The sequence below is a fragment of the Pteropus vampyrus genome, unplaced genomic scaffold (assembly GCF_000151845.1).
Source record: "Pteropus vampyrus isolate Shadow unplaced genomic scaffold, Pvam_2.0 Scaffold10, whole genome shotgun sequence".
Lineage (NCBI taxonomy): Eukaryota > Metazoa > Chordata > Mammalia > Chiroptera > Pteropodidae > Pteropus > Pteropus vampyrus.
The window spans coordinates 8,441,407-8,467,568 of record NW_011888791.1 but is presented as its reverse complement, the minus strand read 5'-3'; positions in this window follow the sequence as shown (position 1 = coordinate 8,467,568).

The window sequence follows — 26,162 nt, the reverse complement described above, 5'->3', positions numbered from 1 at the left end:
TATTGATGTAAATTTCTGAAAATATAAGCAATTCAAATACAACAATGGATAAAAAAAAACTATACACCATGACCAAATGGGATTTAAATGAATCTAGACACAGGTCTTTACAAACACTACCTCAAAATAGATTACAGAGCTAAATGTAAAATACATAATTATAAAACTCCTAGAAAATAACATATAGGAGAACCAAGGTGACCGTGGGTATTGTAAGTCTTTTAGATACAATATCAAAAGTATGATACATGAATTAATAAGCTGAACTTTATTAAAATCAATAATCTCTGCTCTGCAAAAGATAATATCAAGAGAATAAAGAGACAAGCCACAGATTGAGAGAAGATATTTGCAAAAAACACATCTGATAACTATTATCCAAAATATACAAAGAACTCTTAAAACTCAACAATAGGAAAACAAGTTTGACCATGTTCATTACAACATTATTCATAATAGCCAAGATATTAAACAACCTAAGTGTCTATGGATGAATGGATAAAGAAACAGTGATTACACACACACAAAGACACACACACACACACACACACACATGCGTGCGCGCACACCCCAGATACCAGAGAGTGGAATATTATTCAGCCTTTAAAAAAGAGCTCTAGATATTCGTGACTACAGGGATAAACATAGAGGACATATGCTAAGTGAAATAAGCCAGATGCACTAAGAAAAGTACTTCATGAACTCACCTATATGTAGAATCCAAAAAAGTTGAATTCATAGAATCATAGAATAAAATAGTGGTTCCTAATGGTGGAGAGGAGGGGGAGAGAGGGAAATGTCATTCCCAGGACAAAAGATGCTATTATACAGGATGAATAAGTTCTAGAGATCGAATATACAGCATGTCTATAGTTAATAATACTGTATTGTATACAGGAAATTTGCTATAAGAGTTTACTTCGGGTGTTCTCATTACACACACACACACACACACACAAAAGGTATCTACATGAGGAGATGAATATGTTACTTAGATTGATTATATTGTTTATTTCATTATGTATATGTATATAAAAACATTTTATAAACCTTAAATATAATTTTATTTTAAAAGAAGAAAATTCAATTAAGAAATGGACCACTGGGGGGTGGTTCCATAGTGTAGTGGTTAGCATGTCTGCTTTACACGCAGAAGGGCCTGGGTTCATGCCCCAGGTGGAGCCACGGATCATACCCCGGGTGCTCCAGGCCTCAGGTACACGCTGTGAGCGTGGAGGAGGAAACCTCCGCCTTCAGAGATCCAGTTCTTAAACGGAACCGAGAACATCCATAGGTAAGAGTTGGAAGCGGTGAGTGGGAATTAAAGAGGGAGGAAAAAAAAATCCCTCACAGAAAAAAAGAAAAAGAAATGGACCATTGAAAGACATGGAGGAAGCTTAAACACATATTACTAATTGAAAGAAGCCAATCAGAAAAGACTACATAATTTGCGATTGCAACTGTATGATATTCTGGAAAAGGCAAAACTATGAAGATAGTAAAGATCAATAGTTGCCAGAGGTTAGTGGGGAGAGAAGGGAAGAAACAATAAGTTTCTTAAGGCAGTGAAACTACTCTGTTCAACATTATAATGGTGGATATATGTCATTATACATTTGTTTAAACTCATGGAATATACAATACCAAAAGTGAACCCAATGTAAACTATAGATTCTACATGATAATGAACTGTGAATACAGGTTCATCAGTTATAACAAATGTGTCACTCAGATGTGGAATATTGATAATGGAGGAGGCTATGCATAAGTGAGGACAAGGATTTTATAAGAAATAGCTGTACATTTTGCTCAATTTTGTTTTGTACCTAAGACTGCTCTAAAAAATAAAATGATATTAATATCTTTTCTCATTCTAATATTATGTAATTGTTGGAAGAGTGCAATCATTCTTTACTTTTAATACTGAAGAAAAAAATATATGCACAAAGCTTTATAGTTAACGCCATTAGGCTGTCTGCTGGCTGTGATAGGCAGAGGGAGGAAGAAATAATGGGCAGTGGTAGGGCAGTAGATTCAGAAACAGAAAAATAAGTTAAAGAAATTTGATAAACCTGAAATGATGGTCTGACGAATTCAAAAACATATGTTATCCTTAAATTCCTCCCAAAGGGGGGAAAAAAAAATTGCTGTCATTCAGTTTCAACTGAAAACTTCTGGTAATGATGAACTTACTACAACATTTCTATTATGTCTTGACAATTCCTTCTAAAGTTTCCTCATTTCATATTTACACTTTTTTGAAGTTTGTCAATTAGCTCAATTCCCAGGATTTAATGATTTTCTTTATAAAGTGTATATATAGATATCTATATAGTTTGCTTGGCAGCTTTGCCACACCGAGCTTATGATCCACTATAATTCTTGTACCTTTTCTATGTAAAATTCTGGTAAACATGAACCTTCCACAGCCTATATTTTAATTTTATTTTTAATCGGACAGAACTTTATTTGTACTATTTAAAAATTATATCTTGTTAGTTTATTTCATATGCCAAATATCTTCCCTTCTCAGATATACTGTACATCTCTCTCTCACATCTTAATGCTTTTCTTCACCTTCTTCATCTGAATCTTTTTTATCCTGATGTTACTCCCTCGAAAAGGTCTTTCCTGACCACCTTATATAAAGTAAGTGCCTCTTTCCCCCATCATTTCCTATCTTAGGAATCTCTTTGTACTACTTACAACCATTTATAAATTTTATTTGTTCACTTAGTCAGATTTTCCCAATAATTGAAATTTTCATAAAGGCAAAGATATGTTTTGTTCACTGTTACATGTCAGCATTAGTAGAGTGCCTAATATCACTTAGATGCTAAGAAAAAATTAATCAAAACTTTGAAATAAAATTGGAGGAGGTTATAACCAATGTCATCTCAGGATGATGTTTGACAATCTGGCCTGAGAATTATTCACTTCTAGAAGATAATTCACCTGTACTTGGTGAATTGTATAATAGGCTTACCTATTATACAATTGCACAATATCATCTCAGGATGGTGTTTGACAATCTGGCCTGAGAATTATTCACTTCTAGAAGATAATTCACCTGTACTTGGTGAATTGTATAATAGGCTTACCTATTATACAATTGCACAATATCATCCCAGGCACTGTGAAATTCCATGTTAATTTATAGATTTTTGTCAGATAAAAATAATTCCAAAGTGTATAGTATGATTCACTTGTAGAACATTAACCAGATCTATATCAATTTTGTTATAATATTTTAATACCTATAGTTACTCAGTTTTTCAAAATTTTCTTTGAACCATATCATTTTTCTTTACCCTGTCATTGTTCCCTTCTCCATAAAATAAATATAGCTTTGGTATACATTCCTTTTTAAATTACATAATTATTTTCAACTCTCCGAAAATTATATTTGAAACTTATGGATGTTCCTTCAGGATGCCCAACGGAATTCAGTTGTAGGAGCCAATAAAACTGTGGAATCAAAAAGTACATCTTATGAACTATTTCAGTTCAGAAATGTCTTTTTTTTTTTTTTTTTTTGTCCCTAGAGGCAACTGAATAGAACTTTATCTTTACTTATTCTGCTCTCTTCTCTTCTGTTTCTCGTTCTTCATCAGCTTTGACTTTGGATGAGGACTGAGCATGATCAATAAATTATTCTGCATTGATGGTACAAATGATTTTGAATCATGTTTTATATTCTAATATAAATCTGTTTTCTATCAGTCAAAAAACAAAACAATGTTTTGCTACATTATTAGTTTTTTTCTTTTAGACTTTTTGGTTTATTTTATATATGACCTCATGTCAGTTAGGAAAATATTTGTTGACTATCAGAAAGCAGGATGGCCCTTTGAGATCTGATTTATGTGTGTTTCTGTGTATTCTGTCTTATCTCATTGCTGAGATTGAAGAATTAGAAAAGCATTTACCTTTTATTAAGTTAAATATTTGCCTATCTCTAAAAGGTATTAGTAAATTAGATTATAAAATCTCTTAAACCGCTCTGTTCTAACTGGGAGAGATTAATACATTTACATAAGTATAATATACTCCCCCAATTGTTAGGAATATTTTTTTAAATGAAACTTTTAATACTGTAAATGTGCTAGTCTTTTAAAAATCCCATTTATAGAAACTACTACTTCAGCAGCAGTTTTATATAAGAATGTAAATTCAGTCAATCAAGATGAATCCTTAGACCAACCAGATGGTTTGAAAATTTGATTTAAAAACAAGTCAGCTAAATATGTTTCCTCTGATTTTTCTCAGTTTGGAATATATAATACAAGCATTTAATTTTTTTTCCTAAGAGATCTAGGTATTCTGAACTTTCTAAACTTATGATGCTTGTTATCAGATGACCTAATGTTACTCTTACATCATGTCCAGGATTGGAAAAAATGCATAATTATAGTTTCCACTAAATTAAAACACATTATGAAAATATTTTAATGATTTTTCTCATTAGTATATCAGCTTAAATATAATTTGTAAGATTCTTTCTTAATATTAAAACTTTGAATAATATTGAGTTCATTAATATTACCTAACATAAATTATTAACACTACTCACAAAATACAGTTTTAGAAGATATAAAGTTGTACTTTTTACTTCTATATGTTACAGAGTGCTTATATTTTTGGTGAAAACATGATGTGGGTAATCATAGGTGTTCATTAGATATGTTCATGAGCTTTGTGCTTTGCTATTATGCTTGTGTATAACAATTTTTAGTTACCTAATTCCCAGTGTTCTCTGTGAAATAGTAATTTGGTTAAAAGTTAAAATTAATATGGGTGAGTGGTTAAATTTTGGTAAAGTTATAATTAATATGGGTGACTAAGTATACAGTAGAAATAATAATGGCAAATATATACAACTGTATATACTAAGTAACGGGGTATCTTTATTTTTCAAGGAAAAGAGTAATTTTGTTTTAATGAAAAGTGATTTTGGTAACAATTACTTCTTCAGAATCCTTATTTTTCATGATAATGTTGTTATTTACATAGAGCAAGAAGAATTAATCCTCTGCTATACTGCAGTATAATTGATCAAATTGATTGGTTATGCAACAATCAAGACTACCAGAAGTGTCATGTTTGCTAATAAGTAGGTTTAATAATAAAAACCCCACCATAAATGAAAAAAAACTGTAGTTTACATATGGAGCCAACACTGGCCATTTTCTCCAAGAAAACAAGCTTGGCATCCAGTTTCCAGGTCCTAATCTCTCAGGTGGTGAGGAAGACAACTTCCTGGCAGGCAGAGAATTTCAGAAAATCTAATAGATGTCAAGAAGAGAAGTCTTCTAAATCTACAAATATTGTCAGAGAAATCTGATGGAGAGTTTCTTTCACTCAGTTTTCTAGCCTTGGGACAGAAGAACAAATTATAGAGGCTTTTAAAAGTACATGAGATTTTTAAATGAAAATTTCTTGAAAGAATTTAATTATCTAGCCTTAGTACTTACTGGACTCTGTGTGTTTAAGGAGGCTTATATAATCAATTAGCAATTCTTGCTAAACTTATGTAAATAACCAGACCTACACATAAAAAGAACCACCTTTTAGTTATCAAGACCACCACTTAAAAATTATCAAAATAGTGTGCTGTTAGTAAACATTATTTTAATTTTCATTTAATTACTTAAGGCAAGGATAGGCAAACTTTTTCTTAGTTTAGGTGATGTAGGTCATAGAGTCTATGTCACAACTACTCAAATCAGCCACAAATAATGCATAAATTAATGGGTATGGCTGTGCTACATTAAAACTTTATAAGAAATGAGAGATTGGTCAATAGGCATAGTTTGTTACCTCTGACCTAGGGAAATGTGCTTGTGTTGATCTTTGCTATTTCCTATTAAGGGCATAGATTCTGTGAATTTACATGTTAACTTGTACATTTCTGTTTAATATAAAAGATAAAATCCAAAAGTTGTTGTTACAGTGCCCTGTAGGATAACTATATATATATATAACTAATCTAGCGATCTCATTTTTAATGCCTTTTTGGATAACTATATAATCCTTATTCCTCTAATTATCATTTGGACCAGATTTACTGTTCTACGCAATCTTTTAATAATAAGTAATTTTATACAACTTTATTTTATATCTCTAAGAGAATGTTTTAAATATTTAAAATTATATATGGATAATCAAAATATTATATACGGATGCCTTTTGAATCCTAATTCCATTATCTTCGATAAAATATCAGTTTCCCTTAGATTTTAGTTATCTTTAGTGGGAGGACCTGAAGATTTCCAAATAAAGTAGTCTCTCATCTATGGAGGAGACTAGAATTTGGTTATTTAAATGTATTGAGACCAAAATGTTTGATACACAAAAATTCTAGGACCAATTACAGTGCTTCACAGTACCTTTATCCCCTATTAACTATAAAGCTAAACATGTACATTTTACTTGCTTTAGTCATCTGTCTTGGGATGGGATCTTTTTCAACTAAATGAATAATTTTAAATCTCAAGTTGTTGTTTATCAGGCCATTTAAGGCAGTAAAAAGATCATGCCTGTGCTTAGAGAAGAAATTTTGTAGGCCTAGAAAGCCATGGTTACACAAAGAGAGATAATCTAAATGCTTTAATTACTTTCCCTTATGACAGAATTTGAATTTTTGATGCATCCAAAAACAAAACAAAACTCTATTAAGTTATTAAGGACACTGAGAGGCAAGGTTTACTCGGAATTAAATTGCTGCATATAAGTCTGAGCACAGGATTTCTGAGTGACAAGCATGGCTCTTGGTCTTTACTAGGCAAAGTTCCTTATGGTCCAGAAACCTATGGTTAGATGATAAATTTTAACTACCTCAGTACATGCAATATATACTGAGGAACTAGAACTTTATGAACTAATAACCAAAACCAGGGATTTAGTCCAGTTACTATTTTGGACTGCAGAACATTCACTAGGAATATTTCCTTTTTGAGAGGCTTTGGGCTCTGCCATCTCCATAGTGCTTTGTATAATGGTTTCCATCTTGGACACTATTCTGCAACAATAGAACAACAGAGTCCTTGATTTAAGGTGTTTCCCAATGGATTGTATTCTACAGTGGGAGTGATTTTTATCTGTCAGTTATAAATTGAAAAACTTAGTTACATGGGGGAACAGAGTGGTTTCTTTAGGGTTTTTAAAAAATATTATGTTTTGATTCTTACCTCCTTTGCTGCCTTTTCTATCATGAATTCTAGCTTGGGGCATAGTATTAAGATTTACAGTCCTGTCAAATTGAGGATTACCAGATTCTCAGCCACCTAGTGTCACTGGCTTCAGGCACAAAGAGCATCTCTTAACTAGGTTAAGTTTATTCCTTCTAAGTTTTCAGACAGTCTGAATAGAAGATGCTAGTCTCTTTCTCGGGAGAAGGGGAAGACTTACTGAAAACCACAAAAAATAGCTGACACTTTCCAAAACATTGCCAATTGTCTACAGAAGTTCCAAAAGCCCTAGCCACAGAGGACTAAAAATCTGAGAACCAAAGGAATTTGCTTGTACATGGCATTATAAGTGATTTTTCCACTATATAACAGGTATCATTATCTCAACAAAGGTTAAGAGGAATCCTCAGCCTGTATTATTTAGCAAATAAATTTAATTCACAGTTTGTCTTCCAGTTGTAATACTCCATTTCCAGAAATCAATCAGAATTATAACTCTTTTCAGTTCCAACTAACTCAAAGTGGCCTAAGCAAATACGTTATGTTTTCTTTAACTGAGATACTAAATAATCACGCCATGTTGCTAGAATTCTGTCTCCATCTCTCAGCTTAGAAGTTCTGTTTTGTTGGCTATATTCTCAGTTAAATTTCTCCTCATGATACAAAATGGCCACCAAAAATCACAAAATCATATTCGTCTAGTTTAGCAGTGCCAGAGCAAGGGGCTTTCCTTTGTCCAAATGACTCCAGAAAAGTCCCAGTCTTCTGCTTATTGTCTGACTGATCCAGTCAGCCTGCCTGCGAGATGGAATTCTATGACTGGCAAAGCCTGGATAATATATTATCAACACTGTGAACCAAGAGTAGAATGAGATTGGTTCCACAAAAGAAAATCGGGGTTCTTTTACAAAAGAAGAAATAGAAGCAGATTTAGTAGAAAGAACAAACAGCTCTAACCTGTTGAAGCATGTTGAAAAACATAATAAATTTGATTTCTGGTGAATTTTTGTTGGTAGACCTATGGTAACTTTGAGTAAGCATCATTTTCTTTTATAAATGTTCATAAACCATCTATTTAATAAATCATCTATTTAATAATCTCAGAGTTTTATTAGGTAAAACTTTATAGCTTATAGTGTTTTCTTATTTCTGTAATAAAGTAATATATATATATGATTTCTTCTTCCATAGTTTTTGATGAGTTGCTGTGTAAGGACATATTAAAGTTCTTTCAATAATTGAAAAAAACCTAAACTCATTTGAAAGAGTTATATGGTTTCTTCTTATATCTTGGGTGTCATTCCTTCTTAAGCCTTTTTTCTTAAACACTTTTACACTAGAGATTGTTTCGGTTTAATGGTGTTATTTAATTTACTACTTTGTTAATATTAGATCTTCAAGTTATAGCATTCTCTGCTTCTCTGTCTTCCTGTTCTTAACAGTTAAAACACATACATCATCCTTTAAAAAAATCATTTTCACAGGCTTTTAGCAGTCTGTTATTTAGTTTTCTTGACACTATAAATGCGACTTTTACATCTATATCCTCTCTAATCCATTTGTTCCAACATTTGTGCAATTCTTTTAAATCTGTACTCATTTAATATCATTGTATATTTGATTTCTTCAGTTGCTCTATGTTTTCATTATTTGGATAATTTGTAATAAAAAGTACTTCAAATTTTTAGAAATCCTCATCCTCAAAAAATATATGTTTTCAGAAGTCTAAAACTAGGCCATCTTAATGTTGTTTCTTAGTCTTACATTGTGGAGTTAATGTCTGCCTATATATAATAGCACTTCTTTTAAGTATTTTAAACATAAGGATTACATGATCCCATTTTCTCATGGTACTTTTCAATTCTCAGCAGTACTCAAGGGAGGCATTATAACGCAACATACAGACTACGGGTTTAAGACTTTTCTATTCTTTTTACTGAAATGGTTAATAACTTGAGTATTAACTTCTTTGAGCTTTAACGTTCCTTTCTATAAAATAGTTATAATATTACATGCATCTTGGGGGTGTTGTGAAGATTAAATGTAATAATCTGAATAGAATACTTAGTGTAATACCTGAAATATGGTGGTGCTTAATAGGTGGTTGTCTTTTATTGTTATTATTGTTATAATTTGTTAGGTTTTTTTCTTTAATGCCTCCATCTTGGATAGTTTTGGCAGTTAAATATCATTTTTCCAACACCAGCTCATTTCTGAGTTTAGTTTCACCCTATAAATATCCCCCCATGCTCAGAGACTACAAACACATACTACTGCCTTCTTTCTAGATTGCTTGCATCTGTTCATGCCTGCAAATGTTTTTGTTATTCGGAAGGATAAAACATGTCATTGTTTTTTAAACAGACAGGAGTCCCTTCTATTCCCTATTTAAAATAGTATAGTTGATATAAAAATCCTGCAATTACACTTTTACTCTTTTTCCTTTTCTTTGTTTTTCCATTCACTAATGCCTGATTTCTGATTTACATTTTCCCCTTTTTCTTCATATTTTTGCATTGTTTTCATCGCTCTTGTCATTTTTCTGCACAGTAAAGAAACATTTCATCCTTTATAACATTTCAGAAGCAGAAAGACATTCTGTGAACATTTTGAATTTGTCCTCGATGTTCGGGATTGGTGTCTGTCATTTTTAGTTTAGCTATTCCTCATAGCTAGCCGAGATCATCATGACTATTCCTGTCTATTACCCTATATCTTGACTTATTCGTTACATACCCAGAAATGTTATTTTTAAAGAACTAGTATAACTATGAAACTCCAAAGTTTTAAAAAATTAGAGCTTCCCAATTGCTAAAAATCAAAGGTCAATGTCAGTAGCATGACAAAGAAGGCCCTTCATAATTCTACTTTATCTACTGCTAAATACCTAATACCAGTAGCATGACAAAGAAGGCCCTTCATAATCCTACTTTATCTACTGCTAAATACCTAATACCAGTAGCATGACAAAGAAGGCCCTTCATAATCCTACTTTATCTACTGCTAAATACCAAATACCAAATACTTAATACCTGCCATATTAAGTCAAATGTTGCTATCCCATGTTATTACCCATTAGACTCAGTTAATGAATGTCTTATAGACCTTGACAATAGAGGAGGTCATAACTCTTCTGGTTATAGCTGAATGGACTAGAGATGACTTGTGTGCTCTGACATAAAATGATGAGCCAGACCAATCGAATTTCCCTACTGACAACCTGAAATTTGAACATTGAAAAATAAGTATAGTAATTCATGGAGAACTCACCTAGGAAGTCAGGTAGGTTCTGGGGCCAGAAAACCATTAGTATGTGTCTACAGAGAAATAACAGAGGAGGAAGGCAATCAGAAGAGAAAAGCAGGAAGAGATGCTGGCTAGGAACAACAAGTTTAGTCACTGAGGACACAGAGAGACAGGTAGACAGAGAAATATGGACAGAATATCTTGATTTATGACACTTGGAGAATGCTATTTTTACTGAGATTTTTGTGCCTTTTTAAAACAAGCCTTCTCCTATTTCTAGAGCTTACTTTAGTTGGTTTTTGCTCTTTTCCACCCAGTCTTGACACGAACAGAACAGATGAGCTATTCTTGGTCATCTTATATTTTTTCCCTCTGGCAAATTTTTCTCTCCTTGTGAAATTCCTACTTTTATGCCAAAGCTTAGCTCAAACATTGCTAACTCCATGAATTCATTTTCTTCTTTCTTGGCTTAAATCGATTTCTGTCCCCAGCATGATCAAAGAATACAATTTATTTACTTATACATGCTATACTATATCACATTTTCTTCTAATTACTCTTCTTGAGCTCACCTGGCCATGCTTCAGTATCTGCATCTGTAAAAAGTGAATACTTATAGTATTTCCTCTGAGAGAGCTATATTTGGGATTAAATTGTTTGACACATGTAAAGCACTAAGAGATTAACTATTAGAGTAGGATTTTCCTATCTAGACAATATTAATTCTGGTAGAATCTAGTTTTTATTATATTTTTTCTTGATTAATAACTAGTAATCGTTTAAAAAATAACTTAAAATGTTTAATATAATAGTTAAAAGTGTATTTCTAAACTAATTGTGCAAGTGAATAGATAGGTATAATATAAGCACTATTTATGAGCAAATAAGTTCCAACCAAAATTAATTTTGTTGGAAAATAATGGTTTTCTATATGATTTGTCATCAATCAATGTTTATCCTAAAATATCTGTTGGTTAAAACCTTGTTTTACAAATCATGTAATTTATTTTCCATATAGCAGAGCAAAGACAATGAGGGGTGGGACATCTATCTTTTGATATATAAATGTAGAAGCACTTAGAGATATTTAATACAAAATAGTGCTTCAGTCATTTATTTGAAAATTCAGTTTTTATGAAATGCTGAGCCAGTTTGTCATAAATCCAAGTGTAACAATGCCTATAATGACACTGTCTGATAAATAGAAAAAAAAACAAAACAAACTGCTATTTATTGACAAGTGAATGCTTTCTCCCTGTGCTTCGGCCTTTTGCTTATATTATTAGCAAATTCTATTTCTTTTGTTGAAAATTTGGAAATAAACATATAGCATTACAATATAAAAGAAGTTTAAAGGAACCAGATCAAAGTAATTAACTTGTTTCTCTGACCTTGATCAATTGAGTTAGTTGCACAGTGTTCTATTTGAAATATCCCTGCAATAGCAAAATGAAACAAGCATCCCAAATCTTCTGTAGCTTGTAGAAACTAGCTAGAATTTTTTTTATTTAAAGTTCAAACATCATTGATGTGAAAGAATTGTAAACATCAAAGCCAGAGAAGTTCTGCATTTTATATGGCACAAACGTGTAGCCATGCTATGCATTAATTGCCACAGTCATTAGAAATAGTTTGACTCTTAGTAGACAAGGTAAGAAACTGATTTTAAAAAAATCTCATTGCAAGTGGCTTTAATGGAGCTTTTACTTAAATATTTGTCAGAAAGTAAATAGAAATCTGCTGGTAGGCATAAAAAGAGTAAGAAAATGGCCCAGAAAATAATAGACCTCTGTTGAAAATGTGAATAGTATTTTGAGAATAATATCAGGTAAAGTGAAATTATTCTCCAGTAAAAACTCATTTCTTTAATACTTAGAACAATTTTGATGTGTAAATTAAAAGTCTATAACAAAATACTGTAAATTAAATGCCTTAAACAGCAGAAAGTCATTTTCTCACAGTTTTTAAGACTAGAAGTCTGAAATTAAAATGACAGCACGGTTTCTTCCTTTTGAAGGATCTCTTTTGGCCTCTCTGCCAGCTCATAGATGGTTGTCTTTTCCCTCTCTATTTGTACCATATTCCCTCTCAACATGTTATCTCTGTGTTTAAATTTCCCTTTTTGATAAGGATGCCAAGTCATATTGGAAGAGGGGCCCACCTCACTCTAGCATGAGCTCATGTTAACTACTTATTATTAAGTTATTGGAGTAACATTAGTAAAATTGCATGAGTTTCAAGTATACAATTCAATAATATGTCATATGTATATTGCATCCTGTGTTCACCACCCAAAGTTACATCCCCTTCTGTCACCATATATATGACCCTCTTTACCCTTGTCTACCTCGCTCCCCTACCCCACCCTTTCTCTCTGGTAACCACTAAACTGTTGTCTGTGTCTAAGAGCTTTTGTTTGTCTTGTTCATTTGTTGCGTTCAGTTCTATATTCCATATATAGGTAAAATTATATGGTTCTCAACTTTTTCTAAATGATTTATTTCACTTAGCATGATAAAATTGAAAACATTTATTTATAAAGGTATATGTACCCCAGTGTTCATTCTAGCATTATCTATGGTGATCGAGACATGAAAACAACTGAAGGGACCTTCAGTAGATAATTGGATAAAGACTATGTGGTACATATATACAACGGAATATTACTCAACCATAAGAAAAGATGAAATATTGCTATTTACAACAACATGGATAGACCTTCAGATTTTTATTTTAACTATTTACATCTGCAATGACCCTATTTCCAATAAGATAAGGTTCTGAAGTACTGGGAGTCAGGACTTCAATACCTGAATTTTGGTGGGACACAATTCAACCCATAACACTTTCTTAATTTTGTTCAAAACTCTCATTTCTTTGGCAACCGCCTTTCTTAATATGATTATGTGTGCCCTTCACACAAAAAAAACATTTGAATCCCTTACAAGTTTCTATTTTCGACAATAGGAATTTGCTTAAAGGTAAAGAAACTTGCCACCCAGTCGGCTACCTCTTAATAGCATATCTAAAATGGCAAGGAGCTTACCTTTACATTTTTGGCACCATTTTTCTTCAGTGCTTTCCTAGTGCACATTTGCAAGAAAAACCCCCAAATTACCATTGATTGGCTCCTAAACAAATATTTTTTTGATTATGGTCTCATCAAAAGTCATGCAAATCACTATTTTATTTCTCGCCCATACCAAACCCAACTTTTAGATCTTTTAACTTTGCTTTCAAGCCTTTACCCACATTTATATTTATAGTTTGTCTCTTTCTAAAAGCTTTTAAATCCTGTTCTCTCAGAAACCACAAAACACCAACTTGCCAAATTATTCTTTTACAGTTCCTTTTTATTTCTATTCTTGGAAATTTTTCATGAGGTTAGTTTTTTTCTTAATTCAGTAGTCCCCAAGGTGCTCACAAAGCGTCATAGTTTTTAACATCTCAAATAAGATGTATTGCATAGGCAGAGCTACTGAAGGAATATTAATGCCTTTATGTGGCCTTCCACTGGTAGTTCAAATAGCTACTCTCCAGAAATCCCAGAAAAATATTACATTTGATATCTTTCAAAGAATGAAGAATGAATTTTTTTTCTTCTGTGACAGTTATGGGCATAACATACTCTCACTACTTAGCTCCTAACATTGATCTTTAATTGGAATTTTTGCTTGGTATTTTTCAACTGGATGACCCAAAGACAAAGGACAATAGTGCTCGATTGGCTCTAATCTAATCTGTACTCTATCATTTGAGTTACTCTTCATAAAATTCTGATCCAGAAACCTATATTCATTGATTCAGTAAATATTTACAGAACAATCACCCTACGCCAGACACTATTCCAGGTGCAGAAAATATAATAGTGAAATAAAATCCCTGTGCTCATGACATTTAGGATCTTATGGGGGACATACAAATAATAAATGTTAATTATAATAATTATATATTAAAAAGTAATAATTGTTATGGAGAAAAATAAGAGGTGAAGTGTTGAAAGCTATTTTAACAATTCAGTTACCAAAAGCCATAAAAATAAATATTGAGAAATTTATAAGAAAAATGACATTTTCCAAAGGATGAGGAAAAATACTATAAACAATGTCAAAACACAAATAGCAAAATCATTGAAAAATATTTGCAGCATATATGAATATATGACCTTACTTAAACAAAGTGAAATTCAAATAGAAGCTATACCAAAGAGCCTTTTTTTTAAACCTACCAGATTGAAAAGTTCTGTTAAAAATTGAATTTCAAAAAGTTGAAAAGGTCCGCAACAACTCAGTTATCAGGGCTGTGGGGAAAACATTTCTTCATGGATTACTGATGGTAGTATAAAACGGTATGTGACATTTATTTTAGCTGGCAGTTAAATTACCAGAAATATATTCCATGGCTAAAACACTTATATAAGGTGACATATATAATGTGATATATCCATATATATCATATATAAATATAAATGGTTATGCCTGGCAGAAATGGCTGTCTTAGAAAAATATAAGAAACCATAAACAATTACCTATAAGGAACTTAAGGTACATAATATATCTTTAAGAAGAAAAAAAATGGTATATAAACAGTGAAAAATAAAAATCTATGTCTGCACTTTAGTAGAGATGTAAAAAATAAATAGTAATAGTAATAATGGTAAGAAATAAATGTAAATAGTAAATTATTTATGGTATAAAGAATAAGACATAGTTGTATATAGGACAAAGTAAAAGGGAGAATTTTCTATTTACTTCATAATGCATTTTTATTTTTTGAAATACATGAATGTAAGAACTATTCTAAAATACTTTTCTTGTAAGAAAAAAAGGCATTTGTTAATTTGATAGATGACCTTTCACAAAATAACACATAGGGAAAATATTTCTTTCTCAAAAATAGTTATGTCTGTCCTAACCCAATCTTTTACTCATAAAATACATTTCTCAAAATTCTAGAGTAATGTAGAATGCCCCTAAATACACATACCCCATCAGATTGACAAAATTTTTGAGTATACAAAATGTACTGAATAAATTATGATCTTGATTTTCATATGCTAGCTTTAACACGTGGTCAATTGATGATGAAAATTAGCCCTGGTACGTAGGATTTCTACATTATTCTTTTCTCCAATTTTCCCCTTTACTCTTCACTTATGATTAAACTATTCTAAACTCCAATTCCACTATTGAAGGATATCCTTTATCTTTTTTCCTAAGTTGAAATAGGCATATTGGAAAACAGCAATATAATAAATAGCTGATGTCTCTTGCTTTAGCTTTATTTGAGAAAAATTGGGTATGTCCCTAAAAATAGCCCCTTTCTAAAAGTGTTAGGTAAATATTATAGAAGTACAAGATATTGTAAGGATCAATATCTGAAAAGAACAAAAGTAAAAATACAGATAATACAATGAACTTTCCTTCTTAAGTTTTCTAAATTACATTTGAAGTTCAAAGCAAAAGTGTAACATGGTCTAAAGTGGACTTTAATATATGTATGTACATAGAATACATATATATAGAGAGAGGAAACATCTAAAACAATTATATTACACATAGGAGAGCATAAAGGAACTTATAGGAAAGTAAGTTTTCCATACTTCACTCAGTTGGAAAACAGATACCAGCAGATCTTTGTGCTGCTAGAATAGTTATGTATCTTGCTGCTGGTGGTGGTTACGGGAACCTATGTATGTGATAAAATGGCATAGGATCATACACACATTGTACCAATGTCAATTTCCTAGTTTCTATATTGTACTATAGTTATACAGGATGTAACCATTGGGGAAACTGGGTGAAGAGTACATGGCACCTTTCAATGTTGTAACTTCCTGTAAATCTATAAATATTTGAAAATTTAAAAAAATTATGAAATAGATTTGCTTAGGAAGCTGATTATGTTCTCGCTCTTCCAATGCACGCAAAATTTGTGCAATGTTTGACATATCATTCCTCAAACTATATTTTTTAGTGCACTGTGCACAAATAGAAAGCCACCTGCTTTTTTTATACTGTGTAGAATTGAAATAGGTGGTATTGGATTGCAAAAGGTAGTTCAATATATAATTAAAGTTAAAAATTTGGCTTTCAATCCTTATCAGTACTTACTTAACAAGTGTCACTTCAATTTAAAATATTAATATATATTATTTTTAACATTTTATTCAAGAGAATGTTATATTATACTCAAATTACTCATCTACTTAGAAGACTTCTGAAAGAACTATATTAACCTAAATACATAGAAAATCCATGTTAGCTTGTGTTAGGAATTCAGCATCCTCTTGCTTTAAGAGATTTCTATGCCAATATTCCCATTTCCAATTCAATTAGTTATATTTTATTTTTAAACAGTCATATGGAAGCATTTACACCAAAATAATATACATTGATAAAGTTATATTGTTAATTGTAAGGAAATTTGTTTTAGTCAAAAAACTCATTTAGCACTGCAGCTAAAATATCCTGAAAGTCTAATTGTCTCATACTAAATTATACTTTTCTTTCACTTAGTCGTGTATAATGCCTTTGATCTAATTATCACATTTGTTTCAATAACAGATATAGTAATGCTCTTAATTTACTTGTTTCTATGTTTAATATAAAAATAAAGAATTATATATATAAATATATAATGTTAAAATACTTTTTCTTTTATTAGCTGATTTATGTGGAAGTGGCTTAACATTTTAAAATTTGCACACATGAGAAACATACAAGGTAGTGAAAAAATTAGAAGGATCTTGTGAAATCCACCTCTTAATATATTCAGCTGTTACAGTAATTTCTGATCACGAGCTACAATTTTGTGTCCTCTTTATTGCAAATATATAATAAGTGAATTAACATAAAAACACCAATGATATGTATACAGTCCTCCTCCCACATCTGTAGGAGAAATATGTTCCAAGATCCCCAGTGGGTGCCTGAAACTGTGGATAGACCAAACCTTGTATATTATGTTCTTTCCTACACACACATGCCTTTTTACATAAAGGAAGTACTTTTTTTTTTACGTACCTGAATTGCCAGCATCACTACTCTTACATTTTGGGGGCAATTATTTAGTAAAATAAGAGTTACTTGATCATAAACTCTGTAATACTGTGACAGTTGATCTGATAACCTAGAGGGCTACTAAGTGCCTAGAGAGGGTAGTGTGTACAGCATGGACAATACTGGACAAAGAGGACGGAGCAGGATGGCACATGATTTCATCATGAAACTTGAAATGGTGTGCAATTTAAATGAATTATTTCTGTAATTTTCCGTTTAATATTTTCAGACTATGGTTGAACGCAGGTTACAAACCACAGAAAGCAGAACCACAGATAAGGGAGGACTACTGTACACATAAATTATGAAAGTAATAAATTTTTAATTACTTTCATGATATGAAATTAATGATTTGTTTATTTAGTTTCAGATCATACTGCTAAGCATGAAACAAACAAAGCTGTTTCAATCTTCCTGTGATATATCCATAAGTAGTAGGGGGTAAACCTCTATCAAAAGAAAATTGCCTATTAAGCCAGAAAATTCCTCATTCAATCGCATTTTTCTATGTGTCCTGGTGTGCTTATTAATATTTCAAGGAAACACAGAATCTAGGACAGAATGAAATCTGTCATGAGATATCAGTTATCTACTTTAAAGTGATGCTAAGAATTCTCCCATCAACTACATTTAACTATGTTTAGTTACACTTATAAGACAATCTGATCAAAGAAATCCTTTGAAAAATGTTACCATCCGAGAATATCTTTCTATATAGAGAGGGATTTGTAATGGTGCTAGAATTCAGATTTCCTGAGATAATATCAGTTAACAGATTTAGATACTATAAAAATAAAAGACTAAAGTAAATTAAGACTAGACATCTAACAAATGTGCATGCATATTGACAAAAGGAATATAATTACTATATATTTTGCTATTATTGAGGAATAGTCTTTAATTTGCCAGGTAAGTCATGATATACCCGTCCACATAATAGTAATAGGCAAGGTTAATAAATCCCCATTTCCAGCAGAAAGTTGTATATCTCAAAAAAGAAGGATACCAAACACTTTTCTTAAAGTTATCTTCAGGAAAAATAGGATTTAGGATGATTAGACGTTCAGGATCTTTGAATTTCGATCCACTCTTCAACATGCTTCATCAGAAGAGGATCGTTGACAATCACATAAAGACCGTGGTGTAAGAGAAAAGAAAGCCATTAGATTTTGAGAATTTAAATTTTATGCCTGAAGTTTCAATAACACTACCAGAGTTGAATAGGCCCCAGTTTTCTTTTTGAAAGTTCGTTAAAATTGCTTATTTCTTTTTGTTGGGAAGGCCATTGGGTTTTTTTTTTCAGGTTTTTTAAGGAAGAGGAACTAGTCAACTATAGAGGAGTGCTTCACTGTACAACAGGAAGTAAACCATCTGAAGGCTTGATCATGCAGAAACGATTTGGAAGGAATGATGTTGTGGAAGAAATTACCATTAAAATCAGTATCGACTAGGCAGATTCTATGAATGAACCAAGGTTTGCAATTAGAAAGGCCCTTAGGATACAGTGAGTAATACAAATAACATCAGATTGGGTAAATTAAATTTGAATTCACTGACATATCCATTTGAATCCCTACAGTGACTCAAGTCTACTCATCACAGCCTCCTATTATCCCCTTGGAAATAAACTACACTCAGAGAAACTTTGTGATAGGCTAAATAAAATACAGATTTTTACTTTTGGTGACTGTAATCTCTGGTGTTTCTATTTTTATAGACAGCTGTGATCAAATAGATATTGCAACTTCTATATTTAGAAATAAAACTACCTCCACCACTATTATCAATAACACAGGAAAAAAATCTTTTTTGAGAATCCTCTTTTTCTATAGCTTTCATTAGAGAAGAATGTTGAGAAAATCTAGTATACATAAGAAAATAAACCTGAAGTTGTACCTTGATGGGAGACAAATGTTTGCTACTTGTTCTGGGACAGCTTGAAAAGGACTGGCAATACCATATTTACTGATCCTCTACCTTGCTTCTCTTGAAGGAAACCTTAGTGGCAGATTAATAATCGTTTGATTAAATGCTGAGTTAAACCTGATGGAGCATACTCTTGTAGGTGCCCCTAACCTTTTTCCTACTATACTTGAACACATTGGCTAATGTCAATTAATCACATAAATCAAAGGCAGTGGATTTTGGCTAATTTCCCTTTTTTTTCTTAAAGAGAATGACTTTTTCCAGACAGAAGACGACAACTTGCACAAGCAATTCAGAAGAAATGTAACTCAGGGTGGACTGACTGCTATCAAGGGGGAAGTTAGAGTTAATGGTTCTTTTGAGCTACCCAGTTCAGTGGTTTTTCTGTTCACAACGTCAGCTCTTTCTTGCAATGAGTGTTGTATTGGAGACTTCGGCTATAGAAGGAATATGGGGACCTATTTGATTAAAATCTCTTCTAGGAAAAAAAAATGTTCAACTTCCCTTTCAGCATTAACTCTCTATGTAATTCTCCCCTTATGCTAGGGATATTTTAGATTAAATAACTAAAGCAATATTTCAAAATGCTGTGTGCTATTTTTCCTTAATTCGACCCAGAATTTAAGTGCAATATTTATTACAACTAAAATTAAAGGTTCCATTTTGAAATGGCACAATGATTGTCATCTCTAACAGGGTAACAGAAGTATCACATGATAAGAGAAAAAACAGATACCCGCATTGGAGTCTACTTTTAAAGATATTTTCTTGCTATAAAACAATAGTTTATATTTACGGTATTAATGATAAGAAAAAATTGAAGTATAGAATACATATTTTCCTCTAATCTTGTTACTAATGCTAATGATTTACATTGTATTTAAAGTTGCCAACTATAAGGAAAATTCCAGAGTAACATAACCATCCACATTTCTTTTCCATTAAAAATTAAAATAGTGTTATTGATTGGACTAAAATTTTACAGTTTAAATTTATATTTTAACACTTAGTGTTACCTTTTTAGAAATGACTGTAATAACATAGAGCTCAAATAAACATAGTAGTAATGATGATGATGCTGATATACTGAATTGTCTAGATATTTTCAGATTGTGGTCTTATCCAGATATTTTTCTTTAATATGCCAATTTTGAATACTAAGGAATATTCTAAAGTATTAAGTAAATAATTAAAACAGAAACACCTAGACAAATTTCTCAAGAGTTCTCTTAGTATTTAGAATTGGGACAGAGACTTATTCTTTCCAGTGGTTAATTCTATAGATATACATTGAGAGTTATTTCTCTCCTAAGAGAGATAAATATTTGAGCAGGAAAAAATAAAATATGGAATGCAAAAGCTAAACACACACACATGTGCATGCACGCACACGCACGCACACACACACACATATTCTAAGGACTAGAAAGATATTTATCACGAGTGCTTTGTACTACAATTTTATAAAACTATATGTGTAGTAAATAAGAACTCAAAAATGAGATGACAAAGTAACTGAATGATGGAAAAATGGGAAACTAAAACACAATAAAAAGCAAAATAAGATTAAAGAATATAAACTAGGTACAGCAAGGAATGTAATAGACATCCCGGACAATTGAAAAGCAAATTATTGACAGAGTAGGCTTGAATTAATCATAGGAGATACAAACAGAAAATATAGAGATTATAAATCAGAAAAGATAGTGGATAAATGAGGGAAAATATCCTTAAAAGAAATGGAATCTACAAATGGATAAATTACACTGAGCTCCAGGCAAATTTGGTACAAAATGCTCAAAACCAAGACTTAATTCTTATGCAATTATAGAACTACAGAACATAGAAAATTCTATACATTCAAGCAAAGTATATCATTTATAACATCTCGGCATATATATCACTCATGAGTTCTTCTGAGAAAAAAAACACATTTAAACAAACAAAAAAAATTAGTAATTAAGATATATGTCAAAATAAACATACAGAATGAAGATGCCATGGTAAATATACAGTGGTGAACACCAAATCCATTTAAATATACTGTTTCTATTAAAAACTTGTGTGACTTATGGTTATATAACAGACTATTAGAAGCCTGACCATATCAAAACTTAACCTAATTAATGAGGAATGGGAGACTGAAGAAAAAGTCAGTGCAAATTACTCTTACTTTCAAGCGGTGAATTAATGATGCCTATAATTAAAATAAGTTGATAAAATATATATAAGGTTATAATCTCTGTTGTATGTAATATTAGAGAGTTTTATAAATACTTTATTTTGTGAAGATTTATAAGGTGATAAGAAATTACAAAATTTCACTCCTGTATTTTTTAAAGAATAGAAAAAGTCCTTTTATTTAAATAGCAAATTTTACAATACATTTATTACATAGAAATATATCTCTATATATTCGCTGTAAACAGCTAGTTGCATATATAAAACTCTGCATCTGAAATGTTTAATATTAATGGTGATTATTTCTGTACAATAGAATCTGCAGTGGTATTCTTTAAATTTAAGTAATATTTTAATCGCTTGAATACATTATGAACAGTTATTATCTAGAAAATACCGGAAGAAAAACCTTTTTTTTTTTTTTTTAATTATCTTGTTTCTGGCTTCAAGATAAAGAACCCAAATTCGTTTGACTCATTTGACTAACCTGACTTCAAATACCTAAAAATTTATGTATGCGGATAGTTCCCTAAATTTCGAGGATTTCACATCTTTTTTTTTCTCTCTTATTCAGCTTTGTGGTTATTTAAATACTATTTTCAGTCTGCAGAGTGTTAAAAGTAAATTTCAATTCTAAAATGTTTCATTTGAGAAAGCTGTGAAATAAACAGGATCTATTTGGCGTGACATAAAGAACAAAATATGGCCTAGAAATTAAACTCTTGTTTGCTCTTCCACACTTTCTCAAGAAATAGCAACTGCCTTTGTAAAATCCATGATACCTTGTGCTTAATTTTTGTTCATTTGTTATGTTTCAATTTGCACAAAAACTATAGGAGTTTCTAAATGAGAATATTCACCACTGTCACCCCTGTATTCACTATCTGTAATAGGCTAGAATTTATCATTTAAATATAATTCAAGATAATTCGGAATAGTGGATGTTTCATCTTATTTGATCTAAAGAAAATAACAAATGAAACCACTCTTAAATGGCTACTTTGTGTCTCAGAATGGTCAATGTGTATTTTCCTATACATTTTCTATCATAAAGCACATTGGAAAAGCTGCATTTCTTAGGCAACTCCTCTATTCCCTTCCAAGAAGCTTACCTCCATTCCATAAATTTCTCCCTATTTTAAAGCAATTTTGAACTTAGAAAAGAGTTATAGAAGTTACTGAGCATTTTCATACGACTGTAACCAGCTCTTCCAATATGGTACGTGACTGAGTATAATTCTCAGAACTTAGAAATTAATATTGATAGAATACTATTAGCCAAGCTGCAGACTTTATTGAATATGTTTTTCCATGACTCTCTCTCCCCTGTTTCAGATTAAATTTAGAAACTCACATTACATCGAGTTGCCATTGCCACTGTGGTCCCCTTTAAAGAGCTAGTTCCTCGGTCCTTCCTTGTATTTTATGCCCTTGATGCCTTTGAAGATTTGGGAATTTTCTATTGTCTGATCTTTTCTTATTATAGAGGTTATAAATTATTGGGATGGGTCCTGTATTTGTTTTATATTTCTGCCATAAGATTATTACAAACCCAATGGCCTAAAAACAACAAAAATTTATCATCTCACTGTTCTATAGGTCAGAAATCCAAGATGGCTCAGCTGTTTTTCTCTGCTCTAGGTTTCACACACTGAAATAAAAATGTTGGCAGAGCTGCTTTCCTTACTAGACTTTTTGAGGAAGAGTCTACTTTTAATCTCATTTAAGTTGTATTCTGAACTCACCTCCTATTTCCTTGCTGGCTGTCAGCAGGGGTTGATTTCAGCTTCTAGAGCTATCTCTATTCCTTCTTTTACTCTACTTCCTCCATCTTTAAACCAGCAATGGGGATTGAGTTTTTCTCATTTTTCAAATCTCTCTGAAGAAGTGGTTAATAGCTCACCTAACTTTTAAAAACAGTATTTTAGATGTATGGCTAAAGGTAAAATGTACTGTATAACAATGCTGTACTCCAATTAGTAAACCTGTGTCTCACAGATATATGGGTTATCAATTCTGAAGCTATTTAATATTACCCTAGGATTGAACAATAAGTAAATATATTATAGATATGAGAGTCAGGTACCTCACCGTTCGATAACAAATATAATGACAAACCATTAACAGTAGGCAACACATAGGACCAGATCTTAGTTTCTAAATATACCATTTTAAATTCTGCACGTTTTAATCATTTTTTATCCCAATATAATCTGTCAATGGAAGGTTTTCAAGCAACAACTGTATGCACTTCTTTCTCAAATATGACATTTAAATGTCAGATTCAACATTTACAGTAGCACAAAGCATACTCAACTGATGTGGAAACAGACATCTCTGACCAAGTACCTGCATTCACAGCAATGGCAAATACATTGCAACTGCTTTCTGGTCAACAATTGTAAAACTGTATCAATTGTATGATGCACCTTGATTTCAGAGGTGAAAAATGTAAACTAAAACTGTGTAACAGAATGCATGAAATACTGTAACCATGAAATGCCTGGGATACTAGTCAATTAAATCATTTTAGTCTGGTTGGATCACAAACTTATCCTCGGTTCCCTCTACATGTTCAAAGACTGGAAAATCTAACCTTATTTCACATTTAAATGCCTCCCCCACTGCAATTTCTTTACTTCAGTATACATCGCGGGCACCGAAAACCATTATTACAAAATAATTGTCAACCAATTGTCCTTTTATCTGGCAATTGAAACATTAATAAACATATGAAAAAATGCATTTCAAGGTAGACTAAAATAAAATTGTATAAACTAGAAATTCAATATATTGAGATTACATACACACGTGTGCACATATAAATTATTTCTATACGTGACAGTTAAATCAGCTTTAATATACATATTGACAGATGTCATCAAAAAGATACTCAAAATTTAAGCCCTCAACCAATTTAGCCTAGATTCTAATTGTGCCCATGCATTTAAAATATTTCTTAAAAATCACTATCATTAAATTCCAGTCTATAAAATTGTTTTATAATCTACATATATTTTTATACATGTGTTATAAAGCTTTCAACATGGGCTCTTTTGGGGTTTAATTTATTGATTTTAGTACATAATATTCTCACATTGAATGAGGAGTTAATTAACAGCAGTTTGTGCCACATTTCCTGCACAAATAAATCCTAAGAAAGACTCAGAATGTCAACTCATAATCTTATACAAAAGCACACAATAATTTCAACTAGAATTAAACCTCACCACATATGGTTCCTTTCTATTATCAACAAAAGAGTACTGGATGAACAAATGATTATTTGGCAGTAATTCTGATTCTAGGAAAAAAGAACTTTTTGAAAACATTTTAATAACTATAGAATTAATGCAAAACAAATTTTGGCTTGTGCTTATGTACACACTTCTTTTCTTTTTCACAATTTAATTACTGATCTGCTTATATCACTGTTCTTCTTTCATGTCTAAGTTATTTGCTTGAAATCATTTGGAATGTTATTATTTCTGCCCTAGAAAAAGGTATTTCTAAAAGCCAAATGGTTTATCTTTGACCAGCAAATAAGTTTCAGAAGTGTTTGTATCTGATAAAACATTGCTAGCATCTTTATAAAGTTAATAGCTAATTTGTTACCAGTATAGAAAAACCAGACAATTCTTATCCATATAGCAATAGTAGAGCATAGAAGAACAAACATGTACTTTACATGTACTTTGGTATCAAAAGTCCCTGGTATATTTTCATAGGTGACTTTCTAGCTATACGGTCCTCATGTTATTTAACTTCTTCCTTAGTTTCCTGGTCTATAAAATAGAGAAATGGTGATACACTATTGTTGCGCTCATTTATTACATTTAGTTATATAAAGTTCCTGACATAATAAGTGCCCAGTGAGTAGTACTTCAGAATCCATACATATAGAAAGGTTTTCTTTTCACATTTTCCTATTATGAATTTCAATGGAAGATTAAAACACATTAACTTATTTATAGATTATTTATATACATACCATTTTCCATTGAAATTTATTTTATTCTAATATTTAACTTTTGGTGCATAATCTGTAGCCCCAATGAATGTAAAAGTTCCTCAATGGCAGGGACAGTCTTCTACAATTATTATTTTCCTTCCCACCCTGAAATCACAGTCTGATAAGAGCCCTAAAAAGTTTTAAAAAATAAATGTTAACAAAAACAAAATAATAAAAAAGCTTGAAGTATTGAAACCAGTAAAGATGTCCAAAACTGATATACAAAATGTTTCCAACAGTATCGATTTTTAATTTTATTTTTGCAATTAGGTGGCTGTTTTGGCTTAGGCTATATGAGAATACTCTTCCTGCAAAAACATATTGTGATGTTTCCCCCACCGCCAACTTCGTGTTCTTTCAGTAGAAATGTAACAGGTATAGTCACACAGATATGTGGATGCAGAGACCACTCACATCACAGAAATAGGTATGTTGTAACTTAGGAGAGACTAGTGACAAATTAGAGTATATCTGAAATGCATTTTATATCTAAATTATAGATAATTTCTGACTAAGAAGCCAATAATTTCTAAAAACTAGAAATAA